At 50.2% G+C, this 17,879-nt stretch overlaps 1 protein-coding gene across 3 annotated transcripts in view; it reads right to left on the reverse strand.

Moving 5' to 3' along the window:
• RAB3D (RAB3D, member RAS oncogene family) overlaps positions 1-17,879 on the reverse strand; it is a 518,585-nt gene that overhangs the window by 427,243 nt on the left and 73,463 nt on the right. The window contains exon 1 of one of the 3 annotated variants that reach the window (XM_069604150.1): positions 856-875. The exons of 1 other annotated variant lie outside the window; for it this stretch is intronic. The gene's annotated coding sequence lies outside the window, so the exon portion shown is untranslated. Of the gene's footprint in view, positions 1-101; positions 400-855; positions 876-17,879 lie in introns of those variants that run through there. One more of the 3 variants, XM_069604148.1, reaches the window with a different exon arrangement.

Below are 17,879 nucleotides of genomic sequence, written 5' to 3' on the forward strand. Positions count from 1 at the left end.
GCCAGGCATACTGGATCAGTGAAAGTGCACAATTCGGGACATTCAATGCAGCCCACCGTGTGTAAGAGTGTCGCCCCTACCCCAGGGACGGGGCATGTTACCTGACAGGGTTCTCGCCTCTGGCTGCAGGTCGCGGCTGCTCGTCTCTCCCTCTGCAGTCTGTCTCGGGCCGGGTTTCCGTCTCTCACTCTCCCCGCAGGTCTCGCCCCACACCCGGATCTGGCTTATTTGCAGATCTCTAATTCCTCGCTGGGAAAGCCCAGAACACAGAGGGAGGGAAGCAGCGTGAAAGGCAAGGAGCGTCCTGTGCACGGCAGCAGACCTCAACAATCAACCCTGGACAGCATCCACCCACTGCGGGCCTCCCTCCCGTGCTGCCAGCGCGCGCGCACACAGAGGCACACACACGGGCAGGCAGGCAGGCCTGCCCCTCGCCTCCAGCGGCCCGGCCCTCCCCCACAGGTCTGTCCTGTTCCTCCTCCCAGGGTCAGCGCCGCATGCCTTTCCCCAGCCCCGCGGCCCTACCCTCTCCCATTACCCGAGCCATCGCTCTGCTCTCTTTCTTGTACTAGGGGCCTACCCTCTGTCTACCCCCAAGCCTAGGTAGCTTCTAGTCTCTTTAGCCAGGGCCTCGTTTCACTGCTCCCATGACAACACAGGGCCCAGTCCTACCTCTCCCTTGGCCCCCAGATTCAACTCTACCCACTTTCTCCTCCTAGACCCAGATCTGCCCTATCTCTCTAGCCCAAGCCTATGTATATTCTAGTCTCTCTACCCATGTCCTCGCTCTAGTGTCGTCATAAATACACACCATGCCCAGTCCTGCAACATGCCAACATAGACACTAGTCCAGACCTGTAGTACTGTGAAGGGGTCCGCCTCTCTTCAGTCACACAAGAAGGGGGCCGACACAGAGCTGGGGTGCAAAACCTCTTTATTCTTACAGTGGCTGCCAGGCACTGGCGCCTTACCCTTCCCTCCGTCCCCTGGTACTCCTCACGTGATGTGAGTGCAGTGACGACACCACACTCCTCCTCCCCCCACCCCCCTTACTAAACACAAATTTCTTCTTTAGTTCATTTTGTTCAATGAGGCGGTGAGGTTTCTTGCGGGTTCTCTGGAGTCGAATGTCCATTCTTGCAGGGGGGCTTGGGGTGGCCTCCTGTGACATGTTCTCTCCTGAATCTTCTCTGTCTCCTTCATAAGGAGCGTCCCAGGTGGAGTGCCTATTATCTGGACTCCTGTTGGCAGTGGGTATGATTCCCAGCATCTGTCGGAAATGTGGCAAGTTTCTTGTGGTGGATCTGCGTTCCCCTTCTGCTGTGATGAGTGACCCTTTTGTCTCGATGATGGTGAGGGGGTCTTCATTGAATGGAGCCATGTTCTTGCGGTTTTCTGGTTGTCTGACTACCACGACGTCTCCTGGTGAGAGATCATTCTCTTTGGCTCTTTGAGATACATCAGCTGACCTTTTCATGCCTTTTTTCATGATGGTGTCCTTCCTTCTCATTTCCTGGTCATGTTCATACTGGTCTTCCTCAGCGGTTGCTTGTGGCAAGCGTGTCCTGATGTTGCGTCCAAACATTACCTCTGACGGCGTTTTCCCAGTGGTACTATGTGGCGTGTTGCGGTAGTCTCACATGAGCTGGTTTAGGAGCTTTTCTACGGGTTCTCCTGTGAGTCGCGCGATTTGTGTTGTGCGCTTAACATTGCTCATAAATCTTTCTACTGTGCCATTGGCTTGTGGCCACAACAGTGTTAATTTCCTGTGACGGAAACCCATATACTCTGCAAATGTTTTGAAGTCTTGCCCGGTGAAGGGGGGCCCGTTATCTGATTTTACCACTTTTGGAATGCCGTATGTGGCAAACATCCTGTCTAGTGCCGGAATGGTGTGATGCGCTGACGTGGACGGTGCTATCTGCAAGTCCGGGTATCTTGAGTGTTTGTCGACTACCACTAGGATGTGTTCCCCTCCTTCTATTGGTCCAAAATGGTTGACGGCTATTTCCTCCCATGTGCCTTCGGGCAGGGATGTCATGCACAGTTGTTCTGGTGCGGTGTATGGTCTTATGAAAGTGCATGTCGGACAGTTCTTGAGAAGTTCTTCCACTAGTGTGTCGAGCTGCGGGAACCACAGTTTTTGTCTTAACATTCTTTTTGTGGACACTATGCCCCTGTGTCCTTCATGGGCCAGTTCCAGGACTTTCTGTTGTAAGGTGCGTGGTATGATAGCTTGGTGCCTTTTCGCAATAGGCCCCCGTCAGACTTTGCGAGATCCTCTTTGACTGCTAAGAAGCATGCAATGTCTTGTTTCGTGTCCTCATTTACGGTTTCTTTGATTTGCTTTGCGTGTTTCCATCGCCCCGTTTCTAGGCACCTCAGAATTATTTGTATCCCTGGATCAGTGTTGGATTCCCGATCTATCTTCTCCAAGTCTAGACCCTGAGGTGTGTTGTTCTGGATGACATATCTTATGTATTGATCCGCAATGGACTTCTCTTGTTCACATTTGTCTCGTGGGTGACGTGAGAGATAATCGGCTGGGTTCTTCTCTTTGCTCGGTCTGTGTGTAATCGTGAATTGGTAGTCCTGGAGGCGGAGTGCCCATCTTGCTATCCGGGGGGGCATCTTGGCTTGTGGGTTGTCATATATGAAGATTAGTGCCTGGTGATCCGTGACTACGACAAAAGGTTTCCCATACAAAAATAAATGGAAATGTTTGCAGGCCCAGACCACTGCTAGCCCTTCCTTCTCAGCCTGAGAATATGCTTGTTCTGTCTTGGAGAGGCTTCGGCTGGCGAACGACACAATGTGCTTTTCTTGTCCTTCTCTTCCATCCAGTTGTGTGAGGATGGTTCCAAGTCCTACCAGACTTGCGTCTACAATGAGCTCCGTGGATTTTCGTGGATAGAAGTAAGCCATGCTTTTGGCGTCCGAGATGCGGTCCTTGATGGATTGGAAAGCTTCCTGACACCGTTGTGACCAGACAAATTCAGTGTTGAGTTTTGTGAGGGCCCTGAGGGGCTCACTGACAGATGCGAAATCTTGGATATATCTTGTGCAGTAGCTGGCAAGCCCTAGAAAAGATCTGAGGTTGGTTGTTGTGATGGGTGGCTCAGCATCTCTGAGTGCGCTAACCTTCTCTGGGTCGGGTGTCATGCCCTTCTCTGAGAATATGTGTCCAAAGAATCAAAGTGTTTTCTTCCAAAATTCACACTTCTTCTTGTTCAGGGTCAATTGGGCTTCCTCTAATGCCATGCATGCTTTCATCAAGGTGTCGTCGTGTTGTTCCTGTGTCTGCCCGAAGACTAAGATGTCGTCGCTATAGTTCAGGCAGTTGGGCACATGCTTGATGACGTTATGGATTTCTGCCTGAAAGATTTCTGCTGCCGACGATACACCAAAGCTTAATCGCTTATATCTAAATAGCCCGAGGTGCATGACGAAAGTTGTTATGCAGCAAGAGTTCTTGCTGAGCTCGAGCTGGTGATATCCTTTGTTCAGGTCCAGTTTGGAGAAAACAGTCGCCCCATATAGAAGATGTACCACATCGGTTATTCGAGGGGCGTGATGGCGTTCCCTCATGATGGCTTTGTTTGGTCTCCTCATATCTACGCATATTCGTATGTCAGATGAGTCCCTTTTGGGCACTGGTACTATGACGGAGACCCATGGCGTGGGACCTTCCGCTGGCTCTATGATGTCTGCCTCCAGTAATTTAGTCAGCTCGTTTTCAACTTGTTTTTGAATGTTGATGGGGATTCCCCTATAGTGCTGGGCTACTGGCGTGACATTGGTGTTGATGTGTAGTTCGATTTGTTTGTTTTTGAGTTTTCCCAGCCCTTTGAATAGTGAGGGGAAGATTTGTTCGATGCTGGCGGTAGGGTCAAGATACTTATGTACCATGAGTCGATATAGTATGTGTATTAGTCCCATTTCTGTGGCAGCTTGGTAGCTTAAGATGCATCTGCTGTCCGTGGAGGCTTCTTGGACATGCATGGGGATGTTTTTTGCGTGGTCCTTGTACCGGCATGACACCATGAGGAATCCTTTGCAGGCTAAGGGTACTTTTGAGTCGTAGGGTATGATGAGGGCCCTTGCGGGTTGTAGACGGGGGGTGTTTGGTATGCATTTGTATACCTCTTCGCTGATTACATTTACGGTCGCTCCTGTGTCCATGAGAAATTCAGCTGCTGTTTGGTTGACCTTTATCATGAGCGTGGGACAGTGTTCTTTCGCTGTGTTGTTTCCTAGTGCATATAGGTAGCCCCTTTTTCTCGATTCTTCTTGGTGTCTCTCCTGCCTGCGGGGATTCTCTTCTGAGGACGCACTTGATGCACTGTCAGATAGCGATTGCTCTACGAGGCACCTGACGTATCTCCTGGGTCTCCTTCTGGGTTTGGACGGCGTGGTTTTGGTGTCTCTCCATTCTCTTCTGTCTTGTCTTCTTTCCGATTGTTTGTCGTGATGTCTATGGCATGCCGTGTCATGGTGTTGGTGTGTTGCTTGGTGAGGGGCCTGCTGACTTTGTTCCTGCTCCAAAGTGAATTTTCCGTTTCTCCCCATACCTTTTATCTTGCTGCGGAAGATAAGGCGTACAGATTTGTAATGGTTTTCTCCTGCGCAAGCGGAGCATGTTTGGCCCATGGCGGGGCATTGCCCTTCATGCGGGTATTCATGCCCACACCGGTAGCAGAATGGGTCGCTGTTGTTTCTTGTGGCGCTGTCTAGCTTGTTGAGGTTCTCATATTTGCTTTGTGTGATTTTTATGTCATCTAGGTCCTCCACTTCCAGGGTTCGCGGATGTTGCAGTAGTCTCTTTCGGAATTCGTCGCTTTCGCATCCTACTATGATTTGTGATCTGAGGGCTTCCTCGTTTGAGTAGTTGTTAAAGTCGCAGTGCTTCATTCTCAGCCTTATGACGAATGCGTTGATGGTTTCACCTCTGATTTGCTTTGTGGTGTGGAAAATGTGTCTTTCGTAGTCCACATTTGTGTGGGGGGTGAAATAGTCTGTGAGGACTGACTTCAGGCTGGTATAGGTGTCTATGGTGTTTTCTGGTATCTCGTCTAAGATGTCCCTCACGTTTGATCCCACTGCATGGTGGAGCAGACTATGTTTCTGTTCATCTTCCAAATGGCCCTGCTGCTTTAAGACACACCTCAGAGTCCCTTAGCCACCTTTTCCATCTTGACCCAAGAGTGCTAGTGTCAGTGAGGTCAAAACTGGATGGCAGCTGTTATAGCAGGCTGTCCGTCATTCTTTTCTGTGTAGGTCTATTGGGGGTCACTGGGACAGTCAGTGACTCCTCTTCGGAGATGCTCATGAAGCGGTAGCTTTCTTTCCTTTCAGCAGTTGGATTGCCGTGCCCAGTCTGCCAGATGAGGCCTTGCCCTGTGTGTGGTGCGGCCTGGGTGCCAGATGGGGGCGCTGTGCTGTGTGTTGGGGCTTTCTGTGGCCTTCACCCAGTGGCGCTGTCTTTGTACTGAGCACATGCATGCTCTTATGGCTGCCGTCCCGCGTGGGGCGCTGTGCGGTGTTGTGGTGGGCCTTGATGGGCCTTGGTGGGTCTTGTTCTGGGCTGTGGTGGTGGGCGAGTAAAATTTGTAAAAGGTGCGGGCAAGTTTCGGGCGCGCAATGCTCTTACCCATGCTTGTGTGCTTGGAGAAGGAGGGCCACACCTCCACCGCTCTCAGAGGTTTCTCTGCTCTTAAGGTTGCCATTGGCGGGAAGTTTAAGAGCCCCGACCGCCCAGAGTGTTGTAGGCGGGGAGTCGTTGCTCCACCCGCTGATGTTTATGTGCACGAGGTCCTGCCTGCACCCGTACTGTTGCCGTCGGTGGGAGATTCTCTCGTCGCCACCGCCCGGAGATGTATGTGCGGGGAGCAGTAAGCTCCATCCGCCGATGCTGGTGTACACGAGGTCCTCCCTGGACCCGTGTCGCTGCCGTTGGCGGGAGACCTTGTCTCCACCGCCTAGAGTTGTGCACGTGGGGAGTCATGGCTCCACCCACGGATGGCCGGCGGGGAGCCTTCACGCTCACACCCGCTTCTGCGCTGGCACTGTACATGGCGTCAGCTGCACAGATTGAGAAATGGCGGCCTGGTGAGCTCGAAGATCGGCCTTGTCACCAATGTAGTATTGTGGAGGGGTCGCCTCACGCTGCATTCATGCTCAGCCTCTCTTCAGTCACACAAGAAGGGGGCCGACACGGAGCTGGGGTGCAACACCTCTTTATTCTTACAGTGGCCGCCAGGAACTGAAGTGGCCTTACCCTTCCCTGGCTCCTCCCCTTCCCTCCGTCCCCTGGTACTCCTCACGTGATGTGAGTGCAGTGACGGCACCACAAGACCTGGATTCTGGAACTTGTACTCCTGGATTTGCATTCTGGGACTTGTAGTCTAGGTTTAGAATAGGAAAAGTTACTGTGGTTCGAGGCAGTGCAAAGCACTGGACGTGGGAAGCCCAAGGAGAGAAAGGGATCCGCTCCCAGAGGGCTGGAGGAATGTACAGAAGCAGGAAGGAAACAAGCAATCTGGGGAGATTCCAGGAGACAATGACAGAATAAGAAGGTTGTCAAGCAAGGAGACCAGGAGAAACAAGGGAAAGAAGCAGATACTTGGAGAACTGGGCAAAGCAGCAAAACAAAGCGTCACCTCCAGGAAAGATCAGGACGCGAGGAGCAGAGGACAGAGCACTCACTATTTATGTGTTCCGGAGCTCAGCGGCAAAAGACGTGTTGCTGTGGGCAACGGACCAGGCCATGGCACTGTGCATGTGCAGAAGACAGACGCTGGCCCAGCACACATGCATGCTTTGGCCAACATGGCGGCCCCCATAGGCCAGGCCACAACAATGGAGAATGCTGTAGAGGTCCCTGAGGAGGTGGAACATGCTGCAGCGGTGCCCGGGGGCAGCGGTCCGGCAAGCAAACACCAGCGAGCCTGGCAGGAGGTAATGGTGCGACCCGAGCTGTAAGGTGGGGGCGTGACACTGTGTCCTCTGTCTAGTGCCCCCATGGCTGCGCCAGTCCCAGCCCTACCTCTGCATGGGCTCATCCTTGCTCTCTCTCTACCACACTGGCCAGCTCTACCACAGGCTCAGCCTTGCTTGTACGCAGACCTACCCAAAACCCAGGCCTAACTCTCCAATTGCACAAACCTACGCATATATATCCCAGGCCAACCTCTACCCTCTAACTACTCCAGCCACAACTCTATCCTCGTTTCTTGTCATAAGCCCAGACCTACCCTCGTTCCTCTAGCCCAAGCCTAGGTATCCACTAATCTCTAGCGCTGCTATGTCTACTTCCCGCCCAGTCCTGACTTAACCCTAACACAAGGATCAGCTCTGCCCCAGGCCAAGCCCTGCTTGTTCCCAGGTCTACCCTCTGTCTACCTCAGGCCCAGCCCTGCCTCTCCAGACACAATTCTGCCCATGTGAAACCCAGGCTCAACTCTACCCTCTTCAACTACCCCAGGCCTAGATCTATAATTTCTCTGCTCATGTCCTCGCTATAGCGCCCATGTCTAGCCAGGCCGAATCTGCCGCTGCCCAGGTTGAGCCCTGCCCTCTCTCTCTACTTCATGGTTGGCTCTGGCTCAGTCCCGTCTCCTCCCAAGGGCCAATGGCCAGGCCAGCCCATGTCTACTCAAGGCCCAGCCATGCCAGGCCTCGCCCGGCAAAACTCATTGCTCTCTCTCTACCCCATGGGCCAGATCTGCACCTCTACTTCCAAGAATGGCCTATTGCAATCCTAGGCCCAGCATTCCTATAGCTGCCCCATAACCTCCTACCTTTGGGGTCTCTAAGAATGATGAAATGAAATGTTTGGGGGGCTGTCCCATTAACCTAAATGGGATGAATATTTATTTTGGTGGGTGCATTGGCACGTATGCTATTCCAAAGCCAGACATGTGCTTTCCTTCCCAGGCCGACACCTGACCCTCACCACTTAAGACCAAGGCTTCCCCTCTCTCTTTGCCACAGGCCTTCCCTCTCCCTGTAAGAGAACTGCCTTGGTTACCATCCTCAGGCAGACCGACTCCTGCCTTCCTTTACTCTGAGCAAACCTACCTCTATACCGCAAACTCCTGGGGTCCAAGGCACACACTCATTTGGGGTGCCTTGAAAAATCAAATGATGGGGTCCAAGATTCTCTCTGATCACCCCACTCTCATTGCAGTAGTTTGATCTGCTGCATCTACATTGAACAAAACAATTCAAGGTCATTGATGACTGGTGAATAATTTCAGTTGAGGGCTATAACATCTCCACTAAATTATCATGAGCAAACAAGTGCAGTGGTGAAGCCCTACTAAATGAAGAGAGGTTTGGATAGGGGGCGCGGCAGAGGTTTCAGGGGGTGGGATGCCTACCTGTGAACATTTCTATCATAATGGCCTGAAATGGTACATTTTACAGCACACCTTCTTGAGAACAATTGGTTAAAAAGCATACAATTTACACCTGGTTCTCTAGGGTAACACAGGAATAATTCAATAGATGTCAGGCCACCAACACCAGAGAAGAGCATCGAACAACATGTTGATGCCTGTGTCCACAATATATTCCAGCATTTCCATTGTGAATCATTTTCATGAGACTGCACTCACCATGCATGTCAGTATATAAGTCCATGACAGTGCACACTATATATGCCAGTTTACTGTGTCCACGAAGCTGAGCCCACAATATATGTCATTGTTGCCACTGTAAAGCATATTCAAGAAGCTGTTCCCACAATATACACTAGCATTTAAAAGTGTAAATCACGTTCATGAAGCTGCACCAATTATGCCAGCATTGCCATTGTATATCACTTTTTTGATGATGCACCAACACTACATGCCAGCAGTCGTACTTTAAATTGCTTTCATTTGGCACCCACAATGTATGACAGTATTGCCACTGTATATCACTTTCATGAAGCAGCACCAAGGGTTTATGCCAGAGCTGTTCAAACATATGCCAACATTTGTGACAAATTGTGGGAATTTGTCCCTTCTCCGCAAGGGGGAGCTCCTCCATGTGAGGCTTGGGAGGTGAGCCCACTCTGCAATACCCTCCCTAGGGGTAGAGGCAAGTGGAACCTCACTGTTTGTCCTTTGGGGACAAAGACTCCCATTCTGATGAGGAACACCCTAAAAACCATCTCAAACATACCTCTGAGAACATTTACTATGGAAGAATGTATGAAGACGAAACCAGTATCAGCTACTGTCACCCAGAAACTGTAAATATCTCTTTAAACAAAATATCTCATTCAGCTGGGATGAGGAGGATGATATATGGAGGAAGAGAGAAGCCATGCGAGAGGGGAAGTCGAATACCCGGACGTACACCCGGGAAGTCCCAAGCATATGCCACGCATAAGGAGCGAGGAGGCTGGCAGAGAGAAAATCCTGGGAGTTACAAAACATGGCAGCTGCCTGCTGCAGAGAGAGAGTTGTTCATGCAGCATGCTATTACTAGAAAGGAACCCGAAGCCGAATCAGACATGCATCGTCTTACCTGATGGAGAGCGAGAGAAATAGTCGGATGCAGAGCATCCTGGAGTTCAGACAGAGAGAAAGCAAGGCGGGTAGCATGACCAAGAAAGACGTGTGGTGGACCAAGAGTCCCCCAAACAATGCCAGAACTACTCCGCAGACAGAGACACATAACAGAACAGTACTGGAAGTACCAAGCTACCATCCTTGACAATAGCATGAAAGAAGAGGCATTATAGGTGCAAGAGAGAACATGCCGACGGTACAGAGAACCGACCCCGAGCAGCTAGAAGTCCCAATGACGTTATCCCTAGGAGCCTCAGGTAACGGGCACAATGGGAGACCCCGGAGGGGAACGGAGAATCGTTATGGGACCAATCATACTTGTCCCAGTCAAAGTAAAGGGACTGTGATACTTAAACCCAGAGGAATAAATGAGAATCATTATGGTACCACCCATACTCGTGCCAGTCAAAGCAAAAAGACTGTGATACTTCAACCCAGAGGAGTGAACGAGAATAGTTATGGGACAATCATACTTGTCCCAGTCAAAGAAAAGAGACTGTGATACTTCAACCCAGAGGAGTGAACGAGAATCGTTACGGGACCAATCGTACTCGTCCCTGACGAAGCAAAGAGACTGTGATATTTCAACCCAGAGGAGTGAACGAGAATCGTTACGGGACCAATCGTACTCGTCCCTGACGAAGCAAAGAGACTGTGATACTTCAACCCAGAGGAGTGAACGAGAATCGTTATGGGACCAATCATACTCATCTTAGTCAAAATAAAGAAATCCATATATTGAAACCTCAAGAAGTGATTGAGAATCAATACTGCAATGCTCAGTCTTGTATAGGTACAGTCCAAGAAAGTAAAATAGGAGAGACGTGTACATGTTGGATAACTTTACTATGGGAAGTGTAAGGGTGCAGAAGTAGGAGACTGACACACAGGTGGTATGCTTTTGGTTAGAGACTTTTATTACAAACCAAAGGAAAACCCTAACTATCCCTATTGCTAAGAGGGGTTTCCCTGTCTCAGATAAACTAAGGAATCTCTCAGGAGGTCTTGTCAAAAGTAAATGGTCCACCGTTGTGTCAGGAGCCTATTTCCTTCCCTTACAGCGTAAATCAACTAAAGAAAATAGGAGGATCTTCTTAGTTCAAAAGGATGGCTCTCTTTACCTGAAGGATTTCTCCACCATTAGTTATAGGGAAAATGTAATGTTTGTAGTCAAGGGTAGGACATCAAAACAAATCTTCAAAAGGTTCCTTGGACTGACTCTCCACTAGGGTATAAAGAAAACACATTATTTTATCTCCACAATGTTCAATAACTCCTGGGGGAATGTTTCCCTTCCCCAGGTCTTTCTCAGGTTTCTTAAATGCCAAGATAATTACTTCTTCTCTTAGTGGTTTATAGAATGTTCACAAAACCCAAAGGGGTATAACTCCCTTCACCTGATCTCAGGCTTCCTTATAGCGCCAAGAGAATGACTCCCCTCTCTTGGCTGTTTGCAGATTCTTCACAACACACTAGGGGTTATGACTCCCTTCTCCTGGCGTTAGACATTCTTTCACCACCCACCTGGGCTTCCACTTGGCCAGGTATTACGCATACAATGCTTCCAAAACGGTGTCAAGGGTAATGCTTCCTTTCCCTTGTTTTACCTTTAGTCTCACAGTCAACATGGCTTTCTTTGCTGTGACTTTCAAGATTGATGAGGACACTTAAATGGGTTCAGATCCAAGACTTGCATACACAAACATCTGTTATACTCTCCTGTCAGGCAGTATTATTATGGGGTTCAACAAAGATGCTTTATGGCTGCAGGTCCCAGACTCACAGATACAGTTCCCCTGGCATACTCTCCTGCCAGGTACTGTGACTATGTTTACTTGGAGGTCTTGCTCGCCTTTATGGGTGTGGGTCCCAGACTCTCACTTTCTTCTTTACACATTCAGTCAACCTCGTATACTCCCCTGCCAGGTACTGAGACTATGATGATTAACTTGGAGGCCTTGATCACCTTTATGGGTGTAAGTTCCAGCCTCACACTTTCTTCTTGCCACTTTCAGTCCACCTAGTATACTCCCCTACCGGTTACTGAGATTATGATGATTAAGTTGGATGCTTTCATATCTCCGTATATATTCTTGGGGTTGGGGTGCCAGACTCTTAACCATTGTTTCCCTCCAGGTTCCCAGCTCCTACACCATATCCTTGGGACCCTTTCACCTGCCCTTGCAGACCTTTCTCTATGGCCCGCAGTGCTCTCAGGGTTTCCATGGTGCTTCTGGCACAAATCAGTGTTTCTTCGCCGGTCAGCGATCCCCTTATGCCTACGGTGGCTTAGTGGGGAAAATTTCCTTCCAGCAAGCTTGCTCCCTGCTCGCACATTCGCCAACCCAACAAGCCACCGGAGCCGCTTCCTCCTCCTTTCGTGATGACATGCACCCTTTGTGAGGTTCCGGTCTGCCTTCTCTCCAGTGCTTCCTTCTATGGACTGCTGGTTCCGTCAGGGAAGGCTCAATATTAGTCTGAATCCTTCCTCAGTTTTTATACACTGATCAAGTCCATATTGACTAGACTGCTCACTTTGGTTCTGCGCGGTACTCTGCAGTACTCTGTGTCACCTCGCCGTCCCAGTACTAAATGAATCAGTCTCCCAAGAACTAATAGAGTCCATCCTCATGGTACTTGGAAGGGTCAAAAGGAGAGCAATAGAACCCAAAATGGTCACCATCAAGGAATGGCAAAGCCAAGCAAAGTCTTGAACGTATTGTATGAACTGATCAAAACTATCTGAAAATGAACTATTGAAATAGATGTTTGCAAGAAGCAAATAATCTACAGGAGGAGGGGGTCATTCTCCTGTCTTTAGTTATTATTAGAGAGGTAGGTTCAATTGGGATTAGTTTGGCCGGAGGACAGATTCTGTTAAGACATTCACCGACAACCAACAAGCACCTTAGCTAGTTTTGTTAGGCAGGGACGACTTGTAGCATAGGGAAAGTTAGACCTTTTTCCTTGTCTTTAATACACTTTATAGTGAAATGACTTATCAGAGCCTGCATCCTTTTTCTAGCCGCTACACAGATCTGTGCCAACGTATGCCAACATTGCAATGAATAATAACTTCGACGAAGCTGCAACCATAATGCCTGCCAGCATTGCCTAAATCTGTTTGATGAATCTGCACCCACAATATATGCCAGCATTGTGTATAAAATTAATAATGCTTTGCCCACAATAACTTTGATGATATCCTGTACATATTATATGCTGGTGTTACAAATGGTAAATACCTTTCCAGATGCACCCCGACCAAACAAACACACATCATGCATGCAGTAAACACACCCACCTATATGCATGCAGACACACAAACTCCCCTCTCTCTCTCTCTCTCTCTCTCTCTCTCTCTCTCTCTCTCTCTCTCTCTCTCTCTCTCTCTCTCTCATACCCTTGCGTGTACTCTAAGGGTGGCATGTTGGTTGGTATAGAATGGTATTTATATTAAAAGAAAATGTAACTATCCCCAAGGTAAAGACCGGAGGGGGGGGTCTGCACTTCTGCTCTCTAAATGGTAGAGGGGAGGCACAGAGACCCCTGCCAAGATTCTCTATTATTGGTACGTGGTCGAGCAATCAAGGCCCAGCTTCTCAGGAGGTGATGCGAGCTGGTTCTTAAGTACAGTGTAGTCCCCGAGCACCCACGAAGGAATGTCCACACACTGTATCGGTTAAAACACAGTCTTTATATAATTAATATTTAAGGTCATATGCACAATTACGATAACTCACTTTGTACTCCGAAAATCAACAATGGTAAATATGTACAATTCTAAAGTGGTACCACTAACATTATTAGATCTCCTTAAAGTGCATACGGTCAGAATGACACACAGATCAAAATAAAGAGGAAACCAGCAGTAGAGAGAGGAAGGAAAGCAAGATGGTTGAGCAATAGGCAGAATACTGGTAACTACCGTTAAACACAGTTCTGTGTGGAGATCCCCCCTGCCTGGGCAACCTGTGGAAGAAAGATACAAGCCCAGTCCATATATTGTTCACACTAGACTTTCCAAGAGTTCTGCAACCCCAAAGTACCTGGCGTTGTAGCGTTCCTCGTCGGGGAAATCGACAACCTTTCTTGAGTGTCCTCCCTTTCAGGCAGAAGTCACAGGTCATCGAACGTCCGACGGAGAACAGGTCGAGCTATGATGGTGAAGTGGCTCGTTGTTCCTAGCGCTGCTCGTTGACGGGGAAGCGTAAACGTCCTGCAAGGAAGAGGCGTGCGGGGCACCTCGGTGTCGATAGTTCTGGACCGCTAAGAGTTGAAGAACTGTGGCCCAGCGAGGGCATCGAGTCGTCTGTGTCTCTGTGGTCATTGGGTGGTGGGAAACCCACCAGTGGATGCTCCTCAACGGTCAGGCCTTCTCCGGCAGGATACAGCGGCGACGATGCGGACGAGAGCGTCCTTGGATCAATGAAGTTCTTAGGCAACGGGAGCATGGCAGCTCCAGTCGGCGATGGTGGTCGGCGACAGTGGCGGACAACAGTCCGGGCGCTTCTCCTTGGAGTTCCGCAGCAGTCCCCGTTTCGGGTCGGCAGCCTGTCGAAGGTCTGTCTACCAGGGAGCTTAGGTAAAGATCAGCTGTACATGATGGTCCCTCGTAGCTCGGGAAGAGGGAGCCTTACCAGGTCCTCTCTGGGTCATTTCTTGTAGCACATCAGCTTTCAGATTGTGAAGGAGAGCAACAGCAATTCTTCTAGTCCAGCAGGGCTCAAGGTTAAGCTTCCCTCCAGTTACTCGTCTTAGTAGACTTCAGCTTCTGAACACAATTCCTAGCAGTGAGAGGTCCCCAGATATACTGTTGATCTCCCATTCATTCCGCTGGGTCATACTCAAGCATCCAATCACGACTACGGGCATTCATGCAGGCAGGCAGCCAATCAGGCACATGAGGTATTCAGGCCATTCACTCCTCTCCAGACACTCACAAGGTATGTGTATTGGGACAAGTACCGAGTCATTCAACACTCCAAGCTGCATTCATACCGGTTTCGGGCAGGGCTGTCTCAACCATTGTGTCAAACGCCAGATACTAGACAGCCACAACATAGAATGTATATTCGTCACACACTCCATTCACCCAGGTCCCACCCATAGGCGTACCCACAACATACGCTTGTTGAGAAGGCTCCAGCCAGTCTGGTCGGCACTTCCCCACACTACCATATACGGAACTTCCACCCAACAGCCAGTCAGGGGGAAGGGACAGAGGCAGGGCTTCCCGGGACTTCGGGAAGATCAAGGTAACAGGTGATGGAAGGCAAGAGGCCATGGGGGCCATTTTGCTCCATCAGGAATCTACTGATTCCAATGAAAGGGCCTGGGCATCCCAAAATGGAGGACGCTCAGGGCACCAGTCATTTCAGCATGGAGCTGCCACCAGCCCGTACCCTGCTCTGTGGGTCACACACAGGTGCCCAGAAACATACACTAGGGGCACAGGGTTGCACCCTTACCCATGGGTGCCATAAGGGTATCCCATGGGTCTGTTCACCAAACCAAAAGAGAGAGAGCTGCACCGCCAGGAGTCCCACATGAACTCCTGCGTGGAAAACACGACAGAACACACAATAAAAAGCAGTAAGGACAATGATACAGAGGCCCTGTCCATCCGATGCATTTCCAGCATCACAGTCGCCCCCCCCAGACTGAGGTGGAGGGTTCCTAATCTCCCACGGGATAGACACCCTCATCCAGACGGTCAACATACCTTCTGGAAAGGCCATCTGCATTATCGTGACTCTTCCCTGGTCTGTGCTCAATGGTAAAGTCTAGTCCTTGCAGACTAATGGACCACCTGAGCAGTTTCGGGTTTTCACCCTTCATCTGCATAAGCCACTTCAGGGGCTTATGATCGGTTTGGACCTTGAATGTAGACCCGGTAAGGTAGCGTCTAAAATGCCTAAGGCTCCAAACAATACTAAAACATTCCTTTTCTACAGTAGCCCACCTAAGTTCCCTACCCTTAAGTTGTCTACTGATGAATGTGATCGGATGTTCTCTTCCTTTGTCATCTAACTGGGACAAGACAGCTCCGATTCCGATGTCGCAGGTGTCCGTTTGAACGATAAAGGGCTTGCTGTAATCAGACACACACAGCAAGGGTGCCCAACACAGACTTCCTTTCAAGCCATCAAAGGCCCTCTGACAGTCTTCGGTCCAATTAACCTTCCTAGGCTGTTTGGGTGAAGTTAGAGCTGTCAGGGGTGCAGCTATGGTTCCATAGTCTGCCATGAAATTGCGATAGTACCCAGTGAGGCCCAAAAAGGCTCTCACCTGGGTTTGAGTAGTGGGAGTCTCCCAGTTCTGTACATCCTGTACTTTACTGGAGAGAGGTTGGATTTGACCCCCTCCTACCTCATGACCAAGATAGGTGACTTTCCCCTGAGCTATCTGGCACTTGGTGGCCTTGATAGTGAGGTTAGCCCTCTTTAACGCCTGCAACACTTTATCCAGATGAGTCAAATGCTCTTCCCAGGTGGAACAGTAGACGGCAATGTCATCTAAGTAAGCCACACAAAAGGCTTCCAGCCCACTGAGCACATGGTTGACTAATCTCTGGAAAGTGGCAGGGGCGTTCTTCAGCCCGAGAGGCATGACTCTAATCTGGTAGAGTCCTTCTGGTGTTGAGAACGCCGTCTTTTCCTTGGCATGGTCCGTCAGAGCTATTTGCCAATAGCCTGAAGTAAGGTCGAAGGTGCTCACAAATTTAGCAGCACCTATGGTGTCCACAAGGTCATCAGCCCGGGGCAAAATGTGCGCGTCAGTTTTGGTGACGGCATTGACTCCTCGGTAGTCCACACAGAACCTCCAATCCTTGGTACCGGCCTGGGAACTTGCCTTGTGGACAAGGACCACTGGACTAGACCAGGGACTTGTTGAGGGTTCAATAACACCCAGGTGACCTCAGCCTGGATGTAGTTCTTGATGGCATCTGACATACGGTAGCACCTGCTTTTGACAGGCACACGGTCACTCTTGTGTCAATCTCGTGCCTACACCACGGTGTAAGGCCTGGTGTCGGTGAAAACAGAGAGGCGTACTGCCGGAGCAAAGTCCTGCAGGCCTTCTGCTGCTCTGTCGTCCGATCGGGAGAGAGATGTACTCCCTCCACTGAGCCATCCTGAGTGTTTCTATGCAGCAAATCAGGAAGGGACTCAGTCTCATCCTCTTCTAGCCCTGAGGCTAGCAAGAGACATGAGACTTCGGCCCGCCTGTGGAAAGGCATGAGCCTGTTAACATGGAATATCTGGGGGGGCTACCCCAGAGGCTCCCATGTCAACCAGATAATTGACCTCGCCCATCTTGGAGATTATCCTGAAGGGTCCAGTCCACTCATCTGCCAAAGCCCGAGGCTTGGTAGGCTCCATCACGAGGACCTCCTGTCCCGGAGTCCAATCCACTTGCGATGCTTTAAGGTCATGCCAGTACTTATTCAATTCCTGGCTGGCCTTGAGATTCGCTGTTGCCTGACCCATCATCTGTGACATCCTTCGTCTGAGGCCTAACACATAGTCCCCCACTTGCTTGGCGGGACCTGGAGGGGTGGCCTCCCAACCTTCTCGGATCAAGGCGAGGGGCCCCCTCACGGGGTGCCCAAAGAGTAACTCAAAGGGGCTGAAACCAACACCCTCTTGAGGTACCTCTCGGTAAGCAAACAGCAGGCATGGCAGGAGAAGATGCCACTTTTTCTTGAGGGGCTCTTCCAAAGCACCTAGCATGCCTTTGAGAGTTTTATTAATTCTCTCAACCAGACCATTGGTCTGGGGGTGGTAAGAGGTGGAGAACTTTTAGGTTACACCTCACTCTTTCCACATGGTTTTCATGTAACTCGACATGAAGTTGGATCCTCTATCAGAGACAACCTCCTTAGGGAATCCAACACGGGTGAAAATGCCCAGGAGAGCCCTGGCAACCACCTTGGCCGTAACCGTCCGAAGAGGTATAGCCCCAGGGTACCTGGTAGCATGATCTACCAAGACTAGGATGAACCGATGTCCACCCGACGTGGGAGGGTCAAGGGGACCGACGATGTTGATGCCCACCCTCTCAAACGGTGTGCCCACTACTGGCAACGGTTGCAGTGGGGCGATGACTCTGCCTCCAGTCTTGCCAGACAACTGTCAAGTTGGGCAGGTCCTGCAGTGGGACTCCACTTCTACTCCCATCCGTGGCCAGTAGAAATGGGCAGAGAGCCTCTGCTTAGTCTTCTTGGTACCAAGATGACCAACCAAGGGCACCTCATGCGCCAACTGCAGCAGGAAGGGCCGGTAAACCTGGGGTACCACCAAGGGCACCAGGTTC

Source organism: Ambystoma mexicanum, chromosome 3q (assembly GCF_040938575.1).
Source record: "Ambystoma mexicanum isolate Mex_15411 chromosome 3q, UKY_AmexF1_1, whole genome shotgun sequence".
NCBI classification, from domain to species: Eukaryota; Metazoa; Chordata; class Amphibia; order Caudata; family Ambystomatidae; genus Ambystoma; species Ambystoma mexicanum.